This window comes from Podarcis tiliguerta (assembly GCF_965153285.1).
Source record: "Podarcis tiliguerta genome assembly, chromosome: 3".
In the NCBI taxonomy this organism is placed as follows: domain Eukaryota; kingdom Metazoa; phylum Chordata; class Lepidosauria; order Squamata; family Lacertidae; genus Podarcis; species Podarcis tiliguerta.
This window is the reverse complement of record NC_139536.1, coordinates 53646576-53665439: the sequence shown is the minus strand read 5'-3', so window position 1 is coordinate 53665439 and position 18864 is coordinate 53646576. Positions and strand designations below refer to the sequence as shown.

Genomic DNA, 18864 nt, shown 5'->3' with positions numbered 1-18864 from the left:
GGGCTCTGGTGGTGATTAACTACATAATGACTCTATCCACACATCTGGTTTGCTTGTAATGTAAAAGTTGGGAGGGGGGGTTCCTTTTCTGTTGTCTTGCTAGCATAAAAAAGTAATTTTCTAAGAATGTGAAAACACCAGTTTAGTGGTAAGCTCAAGCACACACACAACACAGTGAAAGAAGAGATGAAGAATTCTGCCCAGACGGACAGCCAGAAATAATTTTTTTAATATAAAAGCTCAACTGAAATTAGATCACTTAGTGGTTATGTTGAAGACCAAGATATTCCAATGGAGAGACAGGCTTACCCTCAACACAACACAGTGGCGGGAGTGGTATAGCGGAATAGCAAAACATACATTTGGGATTATGTCATAGCGGGAGGAAAGACACATTAATCTAATCCAGCAGTGGGGTTTCTGCTTTGCCCAAACTTCAGCACACAAAACAGAACAGCCATTTGGGTATTTCCAGACAATTCTCCTTTCTCTCCCAAAGAGTATCGGGCCCCCTTTATCCCTCCAACTGGCTACCTCCTAGCAACCTAGCCATTGTTCTTATCCATTTTCCTCACAATGATTTTAATATAGCCACCGTCATTGTGAACTATACCCACTGGGAGTTCTGACAAAGCCTGATTTAAGGGAGTCTCCCAGAGAAATTAAATCAGCATAGGAAACAGAGCTTCTTTCACTTAATTTCTGTTCTCATAATTAGCTTCCTTTGTACAGTTGCCCTCTATAGACTGTGTTTGTATATGTGGGTGCATTATGTTCTGCCTCGTGTCACAGGTTCATTTTTTTATTGACCCTTCGACGTCCAGTTTAGCTGGATTCCCCCTTTCTAATAGAGTAGTTGCATTTCACACGTGCTACTTTACCTTCCGGGGTACGTATGACTGTAAGTCAGTAAAACATGTGTTCCATGTTCTGTGAAAATTCCACCTGTCACGTGTGCATATGTTGGGGAGGAAGCTGCATTTGGCCACAGATTTTCAGTTCATATGCATCCAGACAAAGAACAGAAAAAAGAAAGACATATGCTGTAATTATGTTTGGTGGTGCAGGGGCCTCCCCTCCCCTTCACACACGTATGTAAAATGTTTGGAACAGTCCTCAGGGCAGTTTTGCAGAGTTTGTGATGCAGCAAGTTGCGGTGCATTCTTTAGACAGCATTGATTATGACTTCACTTCAGAACGTGGTAAGCCAGCTCTACTGGAATTGAGGGCCCTTGTGCTTATTTTCCTGAGTGGACTCTTGGACACCTGCCCCCAAGTCCTGCCCTGAATGCACTACTGGCAGCAAGTCAAATCCAATCTACTAACCAAATGTGGCAGGCAGCCCCCCAAAGGTCTCTCCAATCTCACTAACATTCTTTCTACACAGATGTGTAGGGTAAATGCGTGGATGTGCCAAGCTAGTACAGTGGTACCTCTGGTTACATACGCTTCAGGTTACGTACGCTTCAGGTTACAGACTCCGCTAACCCAGAAATATTACCGGTACCTCAAGCTAAGAACTTTGCTTCAGGATAAGAACAGAAATCGCGTGGGAGCAGCGGGAGGCCCCATTAGCTAAAGTGGTGCTTCAGGTTAAGAACAGTTTCAGGTTAAGAACAGACCTCTGGAATGAATTAAGTACGTAACCAGAGGTACCACTATATCTATTTTGTCTCATTGGTATTGTTTCCTCCCAGCACCTTGTGAGACATTCACCCTATTAGCGTAAAAGCGCTGAGGAGCCAACCTGCTGTCACTGAGAGGCGGGAAAGTTTCCTAGGAAACTGGGTGGAACAAGCTGTCAATGCTTCTTTTTTTTTCAAGGTGCAATGGTACAAATCATTCATTTTGCTCATGGAACTTAAGCACTGCAGCCTAAATCATTCAGGGCGGACGTTTAACAAGGTGGACAGAATCCAACAGCACAATTCTAAACATTTACACTCAGAAGTAAGTACCATTGAGTACAAAGTTTATTGGGGTTTTTTTTGGTAGAACATGGTTAGAAATGTCAAGATCCAGAGATTACAGATGCAGACCCTTCAAGTGTCCCTATTTTCCAGGGATGTCACTGATTCAGAGAAGCCGTCCCGGTTTCTGATTTGATCCCGGGCCTTAGGATGTCCCTATTTTCATTGGAGAAAAGCCATCTGAAAGTAATCCTGTATAGGGAAGTTGTTTTAAAAAAAGTTTACTGTTTTATTATGTTTTTATAGATGTTGAAAGCAGCCCAGAGTGGCTGGGCAACCCAGTAAGATGTGTCAGGTATAAATAGTAAAATTATAATGATGGATCGGATGTCCCTGTTTTCATCAGAGAAATGTTGGAGGGTATGGAGATGACCCCACCATACATCTATACTCCTTTTAAAAACTACTCTGAAGTGTCTCTTTAATTATTGCAAATGAAATAATGAAAGTTAAGGAGGAAGATATGCACCCACATATGTAGCCTGTTGCCTTTGAGTGCGATGGAGAAAACTGTTCCACGGCCAGCACTGAAATAAAATCCAAATGCCAGTTCAGCTGGCTTCCACACATGTAATGAGGGTCAGGACAGGGCCAGCCCAACCAGGTGGTGAGGTGAGGTGACTGCCTCGGGTGGCAGGATCCACAGGGGTAGCAGATCCAGCTCTAGATCTTTATGCCCCCCTCCCCTTGTTCCTGATGTAGATTATCACTCGCCCCTTATTTCCTGGTTGCAAGGCGAGGGCATCATTTTGCATTTTGCCTCCAGTGCCAAAACATCTTGGGGTAGCCCTGGGCAAGGGCATAACCAGGATTTTTGTTAGCGGGGGCAGAACCTCAGATTTGTATTGATTTGTACTGATTTGGGGGGGGCAGCTGCCTCCCTTTGCAGTGGCGTAGCGTGGGGGGTGCAGGGGGGGCCGGCCGCACCGGGCGCAACATCGGGGGGGGGGGCGCGCTCGCACTCGCAGCTCTCTGCCCCTACCTGGCTCACTTACTCTCTCTCACTGTGGTGCTGGCTGTGCGAATCCGATCCGAGCCGCGGGGTCGCCGCCCACTGTGGAGGGGAGGGTGCCAGGCGTGCGGTGCGGTGCGGAGCGGAGAGAGAGCGAGGGACTATCTGGGGGAGGGACAGTGCAGCGGGGGGGGGGGGGGGCGCAAATTACTTGCCTTGCCTCGGGTTAGGGGGCGCAAATTACTTGCCTTGCCCCGGGTGCTAACAACCCACGCTACGCCACTGCCCCTTTGGCTACACTCATGGCCCTGGGTGAGGATGCCATCTTGCCATTCACCTCCATTTGGAAGGCGGGGCTGCAGCTCATTGGTAAAACATCTGCTTTGCATGCGCAAGGTTCCAGGTTCCCTCCTCAGCATCTCCAGCCCCCTCTTTGAAATCCTGGAGAGCCACTGCCAGTCTGTGTGAACAGTACTGAGCTAGACTGACCATTGAGATGGGACTATAAGGTATGGTTACCAGATTTTTTTCAATGAATCAGGGGACACTTTTTTTCTCTCTTCTTCTTCTTCTTTTTTGAAGCTGAGTAGCAACAGGGAGTCAGTAGTGAGGATGGTGAGGCAAAAGACCCTGGGCCCAAGCACACATGCATATTGTATAAAGGTGCAAAGCCCTTCTTTCACACCCTGTGAAACATAAATGTGCAGAGTTTTTTTAAAAAACTGGGCAATGATGCCTGCCCGTGGCTCCCGGGCCTCCCCCCGATCTGTCAAAAGAAAAGGGGAAGGGGGCAGGTGTTCAGGGGAGGCTTGGGAGTCATGGTGCGCCGTTGCCCAGTTTTTTAAAAACTCTGTGCATTTATGTTTCACAGGGTGCGAAAGAAGGGCTTTGCACCTTGCCTGGCAGAGAAACCATGTGCCTTGTGCCTCTCCAGGGCAATCGCCGCCCGCCTGCAAATCCTGAGCCTCCCCCATCAGTCAAATCAAAGGGGGAAGGGGACAGGAGATCTGTACCGCCGGACGTCCCCAGTTCCCCTTTGGCAGAGGCAGTCAGCAGCCCAGAGCCAACCAGAGCCAACTGCGCTACTAGGCTGGCTCTGGACTGCTGAGGCTGCCACGTTTCCCGGGGACAGATGTGCAAATCTGGGGACATTCCGAGGACGGAATTTGTCCGGGGACAGATTTGCAAATCCAGGGACAGATTTGCAAATCCCCACGAACCAGGGACGTCTGGTAACCTACTATAAGGCAGCTTCCCAGGTCCCACCTTAGGCCAGCCTTTAATTGTCTCAAGGCCCTTTCGATGGCAATGTGTGTTCAATAGGTGTCGGCGGGCCTCTGAAAACAAACTACCTCAGACACACAACATTTCAGAGCGCAGCTCTTGAGGAAGGAACGAGAAGTCATGCGGACCCTGCCTGCGCCCCCCCCCCCCTAGGAGGGAAAGCCAGTCTTGTCCTCTGCCTCTGGGGCCCTGCTGCTCAGCCTGCCTCCCGCCCCAAGCAAAGTCCTCCTGCCCGGACTGCCCCGCCGCCACAGCCAGGCAGCTTCTGCCCTGATATTCGCGCTCCCGCGCAAGACGTCGAGGAGTGTTAGGTGGCAGCCGCCAGGCAGGGGCGGAGCTGGAGGAGGAGGAGGAGTTGCTCGTGTGTTGCTGTTTGTCGGCTGTGAGGAGCAGAGTCCAGGAGGAGCCCGCGCCCAAGCAGCCGCCCTCCGCGCGCGCGCCGGCCACTTTCCGAGCGACCTCCGAGGCGCGAGCAACTCGGCTCCCTCGGCGTTTTCCTATTGGCCTTCTTGCCGCGGGGAGGCCGCCTGCTGCTGGGTCTCTGAGCGGCGCGAGGCGGGGCTGCGTTTGTTTGGGATTTGTACGAGCCCGCCGGGGGAGAGACTGTGCGTGGAAGAAGAGCCCGCGGGGCGGAGAAAGCCGCTTCCCCTCTGGTGGAAAGCGAGGGCGAGCTCTCGAGAGGAGGAGGAAGCCCATTCCAGAGGGGCTGAGTTCTTCTTGTCAGCACACAGAACAGCAGCTCGGCGGCCGCCCTCGGAGGCGGACGGCTCAACTAAACCCCTGCGCGGGTCTCCTCAGAAGGAAGCGCTGCTGGCTTACCCCGAGGTAAGGTGGACTAGGAGGAGGACGAAGGGGGCATCCTTCCTGAGGGCTTTTCGAGGGGCGAGCGCGCGCGCCTTCCCTTGAATTTGTAAGGCTTGTCCCACTAGCACGTACTCGGGGTAGACCCGCTGAAATTAATGGGCTGCAGCCCATCTAAGACCATCGGCTCTAGTGGCTGAACTGATCAGGGTAGCACCCTAAGGCGCCTTCAGAACTTCTCTTGTTTAGGTTGGAGGTGAGCTGCGAAACTCGAAGCCGCCGCCCTCTCCTCAAGTTGCTTTAACACGGCAAAGCTCGGCTTTGGGGTTTTGTTTTTTTTAATGGTTTCTTTCTGGAAGGTAGAGGGGTGTGAAAACTCTACTGGGATAGATGTACCGGTATGTTTGCTCCTGCGTAGACCCGCTGAAGAAGACAACAGGTTTACTTTCCTGGGATTGATTCCCAGCCTTGGTGTATTTGCTTGATGCTTGGTAATCACTTCAGCTGCGAGAGTTTTGCTTGACTAGGCGGCGCCCGTTCTAATCAAATGAATTCTTCCTTCTGGAACTTGTAGGGGAACCCTATTCGTGTTTAATCAGGAGCAACTCAAGCCCCACAATGTTCTGTGGGATTTGTTATCCAGCACGTGTGTTTAGGATTGTAGCCTTAAGGCTGCGTGGTCGGCTATTTAAGGCATGAGCACGAATCTTTTTTGGAGTGGGTTTTTTATGCTTTCTGGTCTGCTCACAAGCTAGCCTGTGGTCTAGTTGGTAGAATCTGTGCTGTGGAAAGTTGTGGGAACACTGCCATATTTTTAATGCATTTCTAAATTGTGTGCTAACCTACTAGTCCAGGAGGACAACAATCTCCTATATGACTCTGCCCTTGGCATGTCCTTGATATCATAACACCTATTTTAGTCACCCACCTTTTTAAAGCATTTGACTCAGAATCAGAGTGATCATTGATTTCCAGCATGGAACTAGAGAGCAGTTATTAGCCCACAGCAATTCAGAGTACAAAGATAGGAACTTGTGTGTGCATCAGTAGAGAGCATTAGCCTGGCTACACACCCCATAACAGCCAAGCTATCTAGTGCGTTTATTTATTTATTTCAGAAGTTTCTATACTGCCAGTATTAAGGGAGAACAACATGGTAAAATACAATAACATCCCAACAATAAAACAATTACAAAAGGCACCACCATAGCTGGATTAGTTAAATTTTCTGTAGTTTTGTATTTTTGAAGTTATTTTGAACTACAATTGAATTCTTAAGTTCTTGTTTCACAATGTTTCTGTGTGCGTATGCTTTCCTTGGTGCCCATCACAGAAAGGCACGCCTACCAGAGTGTCTGGATAATTTCACTGCAGTTCTTTAATCAGAAAGCATCCAAGAGGATACTAAAAATAAGCATGGTAGTTGTTATGAAAATGTTTCTGAACTTTTGCTGCTGGAGGTCCTGGCTGGATGTGCTGTACAAATACAGTAACTCATAATAAATATTGCTTTCTTCTTGAAGTGTTTAATAGCTTTCCTGCGTAGTACTGAACATGCAAAAAAAAAGAAAAGAAAAGGGGAAAGCTGCTAAGCAAGATTGTCTCCAAGTCTTTGGTTTGTTTGTGGAGCTGTTATTTAACAAAGGCTGGAGGCAGAAAATAGGTGCTTTTTCCCCTAGGGGGTGGGGAGATTGTTGCCCATGGTATATACGCTCATCCTATTTTTGCCTTTGGTAAACTAGTTCAGTATGGTTCTCATACCTATATATCTATATATCTCACAGCAGCACCAGTGGGACAAAGAAAATATGTACACCATCCAGACCACTGTCTCTCTCAAACTGCTTTCAACTCTTCTAAAAATTGTCTCCGACCTCTCCCTGATTTACAGATGCAGCATGCATTACAGCCCAGAGCACTGGGGTTAGAGGAGTAGATTAATTTTATACAAAGACAAACCAAAGTTTAAAACTAGGAATACAGGAGACTGAAAGAAGTTTGCTTTGTTACAGGAATGTAGCTTTGGGAAGTCCATATGTTTGGGATACTTTGTAAAAAAAAGTATCCCTCTCTTTCTTGAAAGAGAGTGCAACTAGAGACAAAGGTGTTTGCTGGCTACATGCTTTCGGTAACAAAGAATGATGATGAGAGGGAATCATGGATTCATGGTTTAGGACATGGGTTGTTAAAGATGCCCCTTCACACCCCTGAATCTTTGGAAATTGGCCTTTATCTAAAGCCTTGCACTAAATTCTGTGCAGCTGAAGCTCTTGCTGAGCTGAAGGTTCTACAAACCTCAAGCACTTGCTGCTGGTGACACTTGTAATTATTAAGTCATCTGAGTGTTGTGATAAGACTATTATTCACAAATAAGATGTGGCTGCCACGTCCAATTTCTCCCACTCATGTATAGTGTCTCCCTTCCCCCAGCTGCTGTGGTGGGTGACCTACTTATTAAAACAAGAGGCACCTGCTTTTAATTCCTTTCTTGAATTTAGGATTCTTCATCTTCTGTACATCAATACTTTTTAAAATAAAAAATCTGTATATTATACTAGAATAGTCTTTTATTTAGTTAAATCATTTCTATACTGCTTTACATTTATGAAAGGGAAATCTCTAAGCTGTTTGCAAACAGAACATTACACAATAAACAATTATTGTTAAACAATAACAATGTTGTTACACAATAACAATATTGTTAAACAATAAAATCACATGTAGTGTGTCAAAATTTGTAGAGATTACTTTCTTTTTAAAAATGCTACAGCAATGGGTAAATGTTTTAAATGTCGAACAAACTTGTAAGGAGAATTTTGGATTTAGCAATGGGAAATAATTTTAATCAAACTTGTGACCTTGGGTTATGTGTATATGACTTCCATTGGTTTTGAGATGGTATCTTGATGGTATGAAAGTATAAGGAGTCTCTGCAGCGACTTTGTGAATGCTGTTTTTCTTGCTCCACCCAGAGCTCTGCTTGAAACTAAATAAACCTGTTCATCAATGCTTATCGTGATGCTTTTTGGTTTTCTGCATAAAGATGCATGCAATATACAGTAAGCTACTGGGAATTGTGATAATGGCATGGTTATCAAACAAGCACATCCTATAGGTGTTAAGTGTGTTTGATGCAAATCATCTCTTGCACTGAGATTATTTCATAGTCCACTTACTTTGGTTCTTGAAAACATTCATACTGTGTAACCATGGAAATGCATATTCTCTTTCGAAAGCTATTTGCAAGTGCCACACCAGCAAGAATAATTAGCTACTAACCATTTACCAGTTGTAAATAGGTTTATTCTCTAGTGCATCGGTTTAAAGTGTCTTTGTTCCATCTCTTTTCAATGAATATTAGTTATAAAAAAGAACATATTCGCACTCGCTAGTTATAAAGTAAAAGTGAACAGATTTAAGCATCTCTCATGGGAAAAGTTAGCTATAAACATTGCAATACTACTTAAGCATTGAAGAGTCCTGTCTTATGTGTTCTCATTTTACTCCCTGAGAAACTTGGATCATTTTTTTAAAAAAGTTACACTAAACCTGAATAATCTAGATTCTAGAGGCTCTGGACTCCTGGATATGCTGCTTTCCATATTACTGTTTTATATTATTATTTACATAGTACTATCTATGTATGTGGCACTTTGTAGGATAGGAAGTGTTGGAAAGATGGGCCCCTGCCTAAGGGAGCTTACAGTTTTTGTTATGAAGAAAGAGATGACTACAAGGGAAAGGTAATGGGGGACGAATTTGTATGATTACATTTAAACATACTTGAAAGCATTATTATAGTAGCAGAGGAGGGTAGAGGCAAAGGTTCTGAGGAAACACTGTTTTTTTAGGTTGGCTTTGAAGAAAGAGAGGGCAACCTGTGATTGTCTTCCAGGCACAAGATAATGGAGAAGTCATTTAAGGGAGAGAGAAACCATTCAAGAGGCTGAAAGTGGCAGAGTTCGAGGCACCAAGGAGGACAAGAATGTATGGACACAGAGGTGGGCAAGACTACTGAGGACTTTGAAAGTAAGCTTCTAAAGATTACAGGACAGATTGGAAGCCAGTGTTAGGAATGGAGGGGAAGTGTCATGTGGTGTGTATGATGACAGTAGCAGCGTGAAAATTTAAGTTGTGCATTGTTACAGTTAATTACAGTATCTCTTGGAAGGCAGTATGTGAAGTAGAGTGGAAATTTCCTAAGTGACTGGGCAATCCCTGGCTTATGGGGCTTACAGTGCACAGAAGTGGTGGCATTCATGTGAACAGTTATGTTTGAGTAGGTCCATACTCTCCTCCCTCCACCCCCTACCTTGCTAGCCTACCTCTTTATGACCCCTTTACACCAGCTGATTCACAGGACATAGACCCATATGAATAGCAGTCACACTTCTGGACTAGCAGTGGGTTATCTGAGTAATGACCCATAAAATCATGTGCGAACTCAATTTCTCTGTAATATTTTCACCACTCAGACTTGTGGATTGTGCTCTTATGCTAAATAATAAAGGCTGCACATTAAGAAGTTAGACCTGTTTCGTCTATTGTGATAACTATTCTTTGTAGCTATCAGAGCAATAACAACTTAGCTTGCCCAAAAGGAAATTCCTACTTTACAGAAAGAGGGAGAGTGGCCAAGAGAGGAAACACATCATTCTAATTAATTGAGTCACTTTGCATCATTAGGATACTACAGGCACATGTGTTTTTCTCTTACAATTCTGGAATTACAGAGTTTGCTCAAAAACAGAAAGGTAGTGATTAGCACTGGAGTGTGGACTTGAACCCATATTACTCCATGTAGTATTTTAAATACAGTGGAAGCTCAGGTTGCAGATGTAATCTGTGACGCATGCAAGAACGGCGAAACCCGGAAGTAACCATTTCTGGTACTGCCGGGTTTTTCGTGGTCCATAACCTGAAAACGCGTAACCTGGAGCGTCTGTAACCCAAGGTACCACTGTATATGAAGGGAAAATATTTATTTGTTTCCACATGTTGTGAATTGCCATAACACCTGTAAACATGATAAAAGCTTTGACCTTGTCTCACTTGCAGCAGAGGATACCTATTTGCTTGAACCATGCAAAAGATCTTTATGTAACCTATTCTCTACTTTCCATATGAAATTGAATACTCTCATTCTTTGGGAAGGTTGACTGTTTTGTTTTTTGTGTATCTACCCTACATCACTGAGATTTGGTATTTCATTAATTATATTTGATAAGTTGCAATGCAGCTTCAAATTTCAGCTTAGCTGCAGTGATATGGCTGAGTAGGTATACTATACAAAATGGCTCTGCATCTCACACTCCAAACATGTTTGCTCTGGGTGGTTTCCTTCAGCAAACTCCTTAAGTGGAATTGTCAGATGAACATCCTGAAATATCTATATTGGCATTCCTGGGAGCCCTGATTACTTGGGAGATGTCTGATGGTTGTGCATACAGATCTGTCATTTATACTTTGTATTTGCCAAAGGAAAGACTAGCACAACATTAGTGTATCCGTGACAAACATGAATGCTGCATAAAGTGTGGAACCACTCCTTAGTCTTGTGCTTGATCTGCTGCTAGAGAATGAAGCATAATCTCCATTGTGATATACAAGATATATATTGGCTGAAATAATACTTTTTGAGTACTGGAGACAAAATAGGAAATTTATTCTAGAGTTTCTGCTTTTGATCAGCCTCTGGGCTCTCAAGAACTATTTCCAAAGGATGCACACACATGGATGGGCATATTGCTGTGTCGCCAGATTTCTGCACACTTGTATTTACATGCAAGCACTGGTGGTTTACTGTTTGCCAGGAGCAGGCACTGTGTGATCCATGATAGTAGCTTCTAGAGCTGCAAAGAATAAAACAGGATAAATCACTTAGAGGTTTTAACAATTAAGCAGTAGAAAGACCAAACAAACAAACAAACAAACACAGACTTAGTGAATTCTTAAGGCCAGAGTAATTATTCATATAAAGTCTGAAATCAGTTATTCATTTTATGTCTGATTCAGACCTAAAAAAAATGATGCCATGATTGTGGAAATAGCACCACACTGATACCTCTGTAGTGACAATTTGCTTACCAGGTAATATTGTATCCAGGAATGGTTGAGCAGGCATCTATGGAGGAGAGAAACACTGTCTGGTTTCCATGCATGAATCTGTCCTTAATCAGTATAAGTTCAAAGATTTGACAAAAGTTAGTTCAGAAAATATATATCAGTTTGGGACTCAAAGTGGAAGAAACCAATCTGCATTTTATGTGCATTTCTGATGTATTAAGAGTTAATTACTGTGGTACCTCAGTTTACTTACGCTTCAGGTTACATACTCCACTAACCCAGAAATAGTACCTCAGGTTAAGAACTTTGCTTCTGGATGAGAACAGAAATTGTGCAGCGGCGCAGCAGCAGCGGGAGGCTCCATTATCTAAAGTGGTGCTTCAGGTTAAGAACAGCTTCAGGTTAAGAACAGACCTCCGGAACGAATTAAGTATGTAACCAGAGGTACCACTGTATGCATCTTCCTTCATGTGTTGGCATGGGTTTTCTCCACCCTTGGGGAACCTTGTATCTCCTAGGAGAAGTGCATTGCTTCCCCCTTTAAATGTAACATTAGAAACATGAATAGTGATGCACTGAGTCAGTTACCTATCTGCTTTTTGTGTCATCAAAAGAGATTCCCATTTCCTTTGTAGAAGTATGGTGTGTGACTGCTTTGGCGTATGCTGATGTTAGTTGTAGTGAACGAAAAGACCCTGATGTCAGTGGTCAGATAAGGGTTTATGTGTTTGTGGGATGTGTGTTTATTCTATGTGGTGCAACCTTATCTGGAGTAAAGACAGAAACTAGCACAATTTCTAGCAGTAAGGTGATAACTTTGTAAATGGTATCAGGACGTGGGTATGATTTCTGTTTTTCCTAAGAGAGTTACTTTTTTTGAAATCGTGTGTGCTTTGTAATATGTATGCGATGTTTCTGTCCTATAGTATTTATTGAGTGTGTGTGTGTGTTTATAGAGGTCTCTGAATTCTACTGTGTAGAACATTTTATTTAAATAATTGTGAACTTGTAGGGTCATCAAGGGTAGTGTTTGCTTTTTGAATAGTTTGGGCCTCTTTCATTATTTGCATCTATTGTTACCAACAGGGGGGCTAACCTGAGCAGAAGATCAGGGGTGCAATGACACACTCGTGATGTGTGTGTAACACCAGAAGGAACCAGGGGGTGGAGCGGAATGTGGCAGCCGCACAGCTTCAATGGCTGGTGGCTCCTCTCAGTTGTTCAGTGTCCTCTTCTTCCTCCTGCTGCTGCTGCCAGTGGTCTGGGGCTGCTTCCCTCTTCTTCCTCCCACTCTGCAGCAGCAGCAGCAGGAGCCACCAGGCACCGAAGCTGTGCCACGCTCAGTTCTGCTCTCGTCCTCCCCTGACCCTAATTGTCCTAATCATTGGGAGGGCCCGGCCCCCAACATTTTTATGGGGGGGGGGCACTCACAAAGGAACCTGGGCCCCTTAGAGTTGGCGCCTATGGTTACCCACATGCCAATTTCATTGTCCAGATAATTACTTCATATAGATTCAGTCAAATAATAAACACTGCTGAAATATTTCCTATTTCAATGTAGATGCAGTCCTAAACCCATTATTTTATACAACATTGCCATGCAGGCTCTACAGTGGGCTGTAACTACCGGTCAGGTTTTGTAGGCAGATTCTGGCAGTGTAGCAGCAGTATCTTGTATCTCTTATACGATGCCCAAAGGAGACTAATACTGTGGTACCCCGGGTTAAGTACATAATTCGTTCCGGAGGTCCGTTGTTAACCTGAAACTGTTCTTAACCTGAAGCACCACTTTAGCTAATGGGGCCTCCTGCTGCCACCGCGCCGCCGGAGCACAATTTCTGTTCTCATCCTGAAGCAAAGTTCTTAACCCGAGGTACTATTTCTAAGTTAGCAGAGTCTGTAACCTGAAGCGTATGTAACCTGAGGTACCACCGTATGAGGCGGCCTTGGATGCCATAGTCTCATTCAGGTAAGGGGAAACTTTGCAGTGGCTGTTGACTATCTTATTATCAATAACTGTTCACCATGCTGATGGAAATCAGAGTCCAACAGTAACTGGAGGGGGTCTTGTGTTTCCCATCCCTGGTCTAATTTATTAACAACAATGACACTCTGCTAAAGGCAGCTACTAAACTTAGGGAATGCATTTGCCCCATGCTAGCCTTCTGTCAATAGGTTTTTTCCTCATCATTATCACCAGAATTTATATCGGACCCTTTAAGGAAATTCCCATTGTGTCTTACAACACAAAATTTACATATTTATTATGAAACACTGAAAAGCATGATGCAGTTCTAGACACTCTACTACTTATTTCTTGTTCTTTACTCTCTTTTTTGGGACAAAAGAAAATAGATGTTCAAGGATTTAACTTCCGAGTAAGAAGTTATATACCCAAGAGTACACAGAATTGCAGTGTTGAAATAGCCTTCTATGGTCCATGGTCTGGCAGGTATTGGGTTACTAGTTTCGTTGGGATAAATGATGATGATGATGATAATTTATTATTTATGCCCTGCCCATCTGGCTGGGTTTCCCCAGCCAGCTTGGGTGGATCTCAACAGAATATTATTATTAATAATAAAAAATAAAGTGATAAAACATCAAACATTAATAGCTTCCCCGAACAGGGCTGCCTTCAGATGTCATCTAAAAGTCAAATACAGTCGTACCTTGGTTTTCGAACAGCTGCGTTTTCGAACGTTTTGGCTCCCAAACACCGCAAACCCAGAAGTGACTGTTCCGGTTTGTGAACTATTTTGGGAAGCCGAACATCTGACAGGGCTTCCTGCAGCCAATCAGAAGCTGTGCTTTGGTTTCCGAACGTTTTGGAAGTCGGACGGACTTCAGGAACGGATTCTGTTTGACTTTCAAGGTATGACTGTAGTTGTTTATTCCCTTGATATCTGATGAGAGGGCATTCCACAGCATGGGTGCCACTACCGAGAAGGCTCTCTGCCTGGTTTCCTGGAGCTTCACTTCTTGCAGTGAGGGAACGGCCAGAAGGGCCTCGGAGCTGGACCTCAGTGTCTGGGCTGAACAATGGGGGTGGAGACGCTCCTTCAGGTATACTGTTTTGAGAAATTTTAGGGCTTTAAAGGTCAGCACCAACACTTCAAATTGTGCCTGGACAATTGTATGATGAATCAGTAGATGTGATCTTAAATACCTACACATGCCTACATATGTTGCTGCTCAAGTATGTTCTATATATGAAACATACCTGCTTTCTATTCATGCCTTTATCATAACAATAAACATCTTGTAGGAATGTATGGAAGCAAAATTTTAATCTTGAACGGTTGAGCTTTAGCACATAGTAAAAGTGCAGTCATGTGTATACAGGTGTAATTAGGCATTTTTGCTGCTCTTTGCTTTTTAAAGTTGTGTGAAATTAGTGTATTTAATTGAGGCCCTTGGGTGTTTTTTGTTTTTTTTAAGGAAGCTGTTCTTTATCTCCATCCATGGAAACTGTGTATTGTGGAATGCATTGCTGTTCATGACAAGATGCTTTCTGACCTCTGGCTAAGCAATAAATACAATGAAAAATACCATTTGGAACTGGGCATTTTGTTGACATTTCCAGGGCATAAGAAATCCATTTTGATTTTCTAGTTATATTTTGTATAGTTTTTATTAATTGGCATCATATTCCAAGAATAGTGGCTTATTTAGTGGTTTTATTGTAAAGTACAGGAAACTTTTAAACCAAAGACAAAGCAGATTTCAGTCAACAGCCGAATACAGTTATTGACCTTTAAATAACCACATCCTTTTGTATTTACATATGTGTATATGAATATTTGAGTTGGGCTCTCTAATATCCACAAATAAAGTTGCTATCCTCCTGCCACATTCTAGCCATATGGTTACATTTCCTTCAACTTTGCTGCTATAAGATTCTAATTACTCTGAGAAGAGTGGCCGGAAAAGAAGAATTAATTTTATTAAACAATGTAGCATGGGCAGACGAATAATTTACTTTGGTTGTGATGGTTAGCATATAAGGCGGGTTTTGTTTATTTTAGAATTCAGAATTTGTTTTTACAAGAACTGGAGTGAGGGAAAAACATGGTGGGGATGTGCATTAATGTTACAAAGATTTTACAAAGAAGGGTGGCCAGTCTTACTAATTACGGTACAATAGAGTCCATTTGCATTTTGCAATTGCGGTGTTGCTCCTTTCTTCCACTCAGGCAGTGTGAAAAGCTGCAGATCTGTGGGTAGAGACCATACAGCAACTCCACCCCACACCCAAGTTTGGGCAATATCTTCCCCTCTCCCAGTTCTTTAGTGTTTTCGTTTGCCTGATTTCATGCCATGATTCATTTCTTCTGGATTAAAACAGATTCCTCAATGCATTTCTGAAACGTTGCGAAGTGCATGAGATGTGTGGCCAGTTGCTGAACAATTGTGATCCCCTCTGACATTTTGCTGATCAAACATTAGCCACACATACTTCAGACAAATGCATAGGGCATGCCAGTTTTGCTTCAGCTACTTTTAAAATCTTGGTATTTGTTTATACAGGAATTCCAGTTTTGCTAGCACACCCATCAAATGGTTCCAGTTTTATTTTCACAGAGAGTTACTGTTTCTTGTGACTCTGCCCATGTATCAAAATCTATAACTAAATGGGATTTTGGAAGCCAGATAATGAATAAAATGTAAGGTTCTCCGCAAGGAAAATGAAATTATGCTTAGCATGTTGTTGGTTTAATAAACCAAGTATGTTTGAAAAAATAATATAAATCACAATCATAGCATAGTTTGGGGGGGGGTACCAAGTGTTATAGATGGACAAAACTACTAGAGGTTTCTCCATTATTAACACAGTTCAACATTCTTTGCCTAGAAAACTCGTTGGAATTCACAGCCTGTAATTTGGCATAAAAATTGAAGTAAACCCCAGATGCTTTGGGGAGCATATTGAATATTTCTCAAAAGTAATGAATGGTTCTATTTCCCCCTTTTCTTTTTTTAAATAACCAAACCCATAAACCACACACATGTATTTTCACATTTATATCTTTCTGCTTCGCACATATTTTCATGGCCTGTTGTTCAACAGCAAGCAATCAGCAGGTCAGAAAGCATAAAAAATAGTTCACATACTAGGCATGCGAGTTATATGCCCACAGTGTATTTGACTATGCCTACATCTGTTCATAGTCAGTATATCATGTACAGCAATGCTTAAATAATTAGGAATATGCATTACTTTCCATTTAGCATAGGCAAATGCTCCGAAGCACTGTGTTAACTGTGTAGCTTTGTTCCATTTATGCACTCTCATGCACTAATTCAGCAGCACTGCACAACACAGGTGATTATTCTGATGCACAAAATGCAATCCTTCTTTTAAAAGAGGGGCGGATCCTTCCTAGTAGTAAATAATTTCTTCAGTGTTAATCTGTGCATACATACCTATACAGGCTACCCCCAATATTAAGGAGAATAGGGTCACTGTTTCCAGCTCTGTTCTGTAGGGCTAGGGTGCATGGGCTGTTAGGGAAGTTAGTACCTTTGGTGGGGACACATCGTGCTTCTTTTGTGTTAGTTTGCCCACCTTTGATCCCCATCCTGCACTTAGCTCAGGGGTCAGCAAACTTTTCAGCAGGGGGCTGGTCCACTGTCCCTCAGACCTTGGGGGGGGGGCACGGACTATATTTTTTTGGGGGGGGAGGGGGGGAATGAACGAATTCCTATGCCCTACAAATAACCCAGAGATGCATTTTAAATAAAAGCACACATTCTACTCATGTAAAAACACCAGGCAGGCCCCACAAATAACCCAGAGACGCATTAAAATAAAAGGACGCATTCTACTCATGTAAAAACACGCTGATTCCTGGACCGCCTGTGGGCCGGATTTAAAAGGCGATTGGGCCAGATCCAGCCCCCAGGCCTGCCTACCCATGACTTAGCTCTTATATGTGGCTCCTAGAAGCTGCCAGCCTGTGACGGCGGCCACACCCCGGGAATAACTTTGGCTGGCTAAACCAAGTGAGGGTAGCCAATGGGTCTCAAACTCTCAGTGTGTCAGGGACTTACCCTACATGCAAAAACAGGCTCCATTTGAGCAGACAAGTCTAATAGTGGCCTCAACAGGCAAGAAGGCAGTTTCTGCACATGCTGTAAAGAAGCAGATGGGGCTTGTCAATCTAGGAAGGTAGCCAATCTAGGAGAAGTGAAACTCTGATCCTAAACCTCTGCTGCCTTCTGGGATATCTTCAGGAGAAGAAAAGGCTAAGGAGTAAACCCTACACAAATCCTGAGTCCCTAAGATGGTTGTATCGCTCTGCTGTCCTTTAGACCACATCAGTGAGGCTGATACACACTGCCCAGGCTTGTTCCTTGGGGAGATCACTTTGGTGCTACTAATGCAGTGGTTTGACTTCACCCCTGGAGGCACACGCCATTGTCTCTCAAGCCAGACAGATGCCAAGCAATCAAAATCTATAGGGCAGCATAATATTTGGCACATTTGTTTGAAGATGAACATTTTTGGCACAGGTCATTTGGAATGTAGAAACTGAAGGGTACAACTTGCTCAAAAGGAATAGATCAAAGAAGGATGGAGGAGAAGTAGCATTATATGCAAAGGATTTGTACACTTGTGAAGAGATCCATGACTTGGGAAATAAAAGGCTGATTGAGAGAATATGGGTAAAGATTGTAGGAGAGGGAATCAACAGTGACCTTACTGTTACTGCTATAGACCTCCAAGCCAGACTGAGGAGTGGATGATGCTTTCTTAGAGCTGATTACCAGACATTCAAAAAGGACAGATATAGTAGTCAGGGTAGACTTCATCTGCCTCATTATCTGTTGGAACGCATACCTCCAAAAATGTAAAGTCCCAACAAAATTGCCTTGCTGACAATTTCATTTCCCAGAAGGTGGGAGAAGCAACAGAGGGGTCATCTCACATGGACCTGGTTCTCACCAACAGGAAGGAAACTGATTGATGAAGTGAAAGTACAGGAAACCAGGGGTGCCACCTTGGATAAAATATTGGGGGGCAGGTAAGCCCCACTCCACATAATCGACCACGAAGTGCTGCACACACATCCATTTGAATGGCAATGCCCATCAACTGGGGGGGGGGTCCCCTCAAATATTTTATTGGGTGGGGACAAAGGGACCTCAGCCCTTAGGTGTTGGCTCCTATGCAGGGAACCTTGGGAGAAAGAGTGTATGTCCTCACATGGAGAGTTCTACTTTGCACAAGACAAATATTGCAATCACTTCTGGTTCTAACATATGAGGTTTTGCTGCTGTGATATGAGTGTTCCCATATATTAGTTTCCCTTAGATCCAGTTTTAGTTCAGCAGACACAGATGATTAGCCTGCAGTACTAGCCTGCTGAGGGATTCTGATATGGAGACCACCTTTCCCTTCTCCACATGCTTCCCCTCTGTTGATTTATTTTTAATTCCTTGTGCAAGCTTATTATTCAGAATATGAAGCACACTGCCATATCTCAGTAAGATAATGTTCAAGTGCATTTTGTATTTAAGTTCTAAACTTTGAAGGTTTAATACAGGGATCCCTAGCCTTTTTGGACCCTGGCACACATTTGGAAATCAAAGAAACTGTTGTGGGTGCCACAAAATACCCATTTCACAGCAGAAGAAAAGGCAGTACTTGGACCCCCCCCCCCAAAAAAAAATAAGCAAAATGCATATAACCCCCTCCAAAAAGAAACACCAACAACACTGGTAACTCTCCATTCTGGTAACCAGAAAAGTGCCCATGGGTGACACACTGAGAACTCCAATTTTAAT

At 43.6% G+C, this 18864-nt stretch overlaps 1 protein-coding gene across 2 annotated transcripts in view; it reads left to right on the top strand.

Moving 5' to 3' along the window:
* The first annotated feature begins 4505 nt into the window (after nucleotides 1-4505).
* Nucleotides 4506-18864, top strand: part of TIAM2 (TIAM Rac1 associated GEF 2) — a 129314-nt gene continuing 114955 nt past the window's right edge. Inside the window, exon 1 of one of the 2 annotated variants that reach the window (XM_083434020.1) lies at nucleotides 4506-5031. The gene's annotated coding sequence lies outside the window, so the exon portion shown is untranslated. The remainder of the gene's footprint in view (nucleotides 5032-18864) is intronic. The other variant, XM_083434018.1, reaches the window with a different exon arrangement.